A 3,693-nucleotide genomic window follows, 5' to 3' on the forward strand; every position below is an offset into this window, starting at 1 on the left:
ATAGGCTTTACTAAACAGAAAGGTTTTAAGTTTAGTTTTAAAGGTGGAGGTGGTGTCAGCCTCCTTAACCCAGATTGGAAGTTGGTTCCAAAGTAATGGTGCCTGGTAGCAGAACGCCCGTCCTCCAAATCTACATTTAGATACTCTAGGAACTACGAGTAAACCTGCACCCTGGGAGCGGAGAGCTCTGCCAGGAACATAAGGCGCTATCAAATCTTTTGACGACAGAACTAATGTGTTTGTTAAATTCAACAAAGGATTTAGCCAAAACCATCCTAACCTAACCAAAAATGAACAACTGCTAATAAAGTGTATGTTTTTTTGTTAAATCTTTATTGACACAGAGAACCCCCCACCCCGGTCAATGGTTTCGTCCATAAAGCCGTATTGGTTCAGTCCGCATGCGCGCGAAGCTTGTGTAACAACAACGATGTCGACCAGAGCAGCAGGTGGGTGTGGGCGCTTCAAGTCGGAGACGAAATAAAAGTGTTTATCTGCTTTATGAAGATGGAAATGTTAAGGTTACATTAGTTAGAAAATGTCCAGCATGTTTTACCAGTTGTTGTCCACGTTTAACTGGCTGTCACGTTTGCTTCCAGGATAAGAGTTCACCAAAGCATCCAAATAGTAGGAAGATGATTAAAAACGCAGTTTCTGATACTATAAACGGGAGAAGTGTTTGATTATTGCTGTTGCATGAATCTATCCATCCTGTTGCTGCTTTACTGCTCGGTGCATTATTGGAAATGTTCATTATGAAATTGAGGATTCCTGGTTTCATAAGAAACACGTGTGTTTTCAGGCCGAAGAGGGACGAAGCGCAAGAAGGAGGAGGAGGAGGAGGTTAAAGCCGAGGAAGATCAAACTGGTGAGAAGAAGGAAAGAGGAGAGCAGGAGAGCGACCAGGACGGCTTAAGGGTGATTATTGAACACTGGTGAGTACAGAAGTGACTCCAGGTACTTAATCACATGTAAAAGTTGTTCAGTAACAGTGTTGAGTAAATAGATTATTTGTTGTTTTTTTTTTACTTCTTTTGACACAGGTTACTTTTTAACCTCCTTGGCTTGTTTTGAAATTTGTTTGCAGTTTTTATTTCCTGCCTTCGGCCCACCTAAAGCATAATTAAAAATGGTATAGTATATGATTATTATAGTATATGTGATATCCACATGTGACATGTTTTATGAGCTTAATCATATTGTCACAAGTAATTGACTAGAAACGTATAACTATGGCTCTTATTATTAACCTGCATATGTAAGTGTTATTTACACAAGTGTTTACTGACGGACTTGTCAATGAACACTTGGATAGTGTCTCACTTCTACCATTACCGCTTTCTTGAATTTTAGATTTTCTCTGTTCCTTCGTGCAGCTTTAACTTGTAGGGGGTCCGGGGACCCCTGAGCAAAAAATGACAAAAAGCTTATTTTTGCAGCTTGAAGTTATAAAATCATGGCAGCATAAGATTGATGATTTGTCCATAGTTGCTACTACAACTAGGACATTTCACAGCTCTGGGTTGTTAGTTTATTGGGCGGCCTGTCAGATAGTTAACATTGTAGTGTAAAAAACATAGGTGTGCATTAATAAGTATATTAGTATAGACTTTGTTTTTGGTCTGAAGTGTTTTGTTCATGTACAGCACACTTGAGTAAATGTATATATTTACCATATGATAAGCAATCATGAGCTAAGATGTCCATCTCTTACTTCTGACAGTAAAAGCTGATACGTGTATAGGCGTCATGCCGAGGAGGTGAAATCTGCTCTCCTGGCTGCCCGCCCTGGTCTCGCTGTGATCCTCAACCCTGAGAAACCACGCAAGAAAACATTTGAGGTCACTCTGCTGGACAAAGGCAATGGTGAGCAGTCTTAGGTTCACTCAAATTTCTCATGAGGTACGAATAGGAAGTTAATTTTTCCAATGTCAAGGCAGTGTTATAGAAACAGTGTCACCAAGATGCTTATAAAAAGGATAAATTGCATTAATTTAGTTTAAGCATTTCTCTTATGAATATCACAGCTCTTGGTTTTTCTCTTGACAGAAACATCTCTGTGGACCGGGATAAAGAAGGGTCCACCTGCTAGGCTGAAGTTTCCTCAACCTGAAGTTGTTGTTGCTGCTCTGCAGGAAGCTGTCAAGGCTGAATAGATCTCCAGTGAAGGTTTGTCAAAACTAAAAGATTGACTTATGGATGTAAAGGGTTCAGATCTAAGCATGGTTCACTTAAAGAAGCTTTTCTTCTCATGTGCAGTCAAATATCCAGGAGACGTCATCTGTGGAAGCAAAAATGATGAGGAGTGACCAAAGAGAAGCTCTCAGTCCCTCTTCTGATGACTTGAGCTCCAACTGATGATGTATTCTGGGTAGATGGTGACACCCACTGGAGAGTCTATAAACAACTTCACTCTTGCTCTTTAAGTGTTTTCAATTCTCGTTTTTTCAAAAGTTAACTGTACTTTTAAATCTGTTTAAGTAAATAAAGTGTTCCTTACTTCTGTTGTGGATCCTGTTTTTTTTTTTTTTTTTGAGTAATTTATTAGTTATATTGCAAAGTCACAGAGTAATTGTTGATCATCAGGAGGAATTAATCAAATCAAATTACATGGGACCTACAGATGTAGGAAAGTCAACAATGTGCCGGATGCTTCTCAACTATGCTGTGAGGGTAGACAGAAGACCAACATTAGTGGAACTTGATGTTGGACAGAGTGCAGTAAAATTATTTTACTTATAATAAAAACCGCATATAACCAGACTACTTTATTTAAGTAAAATAGTACATTCTGCACATTATGATTATGTATCACAGCGTATAGGCTGAGTTTTATTGGATTTAGGTGTCAATTGTAACTACATTTCACCTGTTTTATAAAAGATGGATGCTTTGAATTTAAGAGCAAGGGTCAGTTCTGAAAGACAAATCTTCCTGTATGTTAATTTAACAGCACCAAAAAACAAGGGAATTTTATCATGCTTTTATATTATTTCCAGTCCTTATGCTATATCACAGAATATGCTGATTTCTGTATAAGTTTAAGGACATGGACCTACTATTTAAGATGTATTTATTATTTGAAAGCATTAATTGCACTATGTGCATTATGGCAGTATTGAAGACCTAAATATATTCAAGTTACATTTTTTTACAATATGGACTTAGTCTTTATTACTTATTACAAAGTTGCTGCATGTCAAAGAATCACCCACACAATTGCTGAGGTGTTACTCCCTTCATTTGTCAGTGCTTTTAATGGTGTAGCGTCTGTGTCTTGTAACTGTAATACAAATATGGTTCAGCTGGAGTATGCCAACACTGCAGCGTACACTTTATTTCCTTCCGAGGGATTTCCCTCAAAGTTGTATTGTAAATGTGTCTCAGACCTTATGAACATTCATTGTGCTATTTGTATTAATATGGTAATAACAGGACATTGTGCTCCTTCAGGTGTCAGTACCAGGGACAGTGTCAGCACTGTGCATTGAACGTCCAGCAGATGTGGAGGAAGGTTTCTCAGTCCAAGCTCCTTTGGTCTACCACTTTGGCTCAACTACCCCTGGGACCAACATCAAACTTTACAACAAGGTGACAAGAAACATTCTTAATCTTTCAGCACCTACAATAACTGCATATGATAAGTTTGCCTTATGCCATAAATCCTATTCTTTGTTTTTGAACTTGCAACAC

General features: G+C 38.3%; 1 pseudogene; it reads left to right on the plus strand.

The window, feature by feature from the left end:
• Positions 1–365: 365 nt before the first annotated feature.
• LOC133447584 (selenoprotein H-like) lies at positions 366–2,486 on the plus strand (annotated as a pseudogene).
• Positions 2,487–3,693: the final 1,207 nt, after the last annotated feature.

The sequence above is a fragment of the Cololabis saira genome, chromosome 7, assembly GCF_033807715.1.
Source record: "Cololabis saira isolate AMF1-May2022 chromosome 7, fColSai1.1, whole genome shotgun sequence".
Classification (NCBI taxonomy): domain Eukaryota; kingdom Metazoa; phylum Chordata; class Actinopteri; order Beloniformes; family Belonidae; genus Cololabis; species Cololabis saira.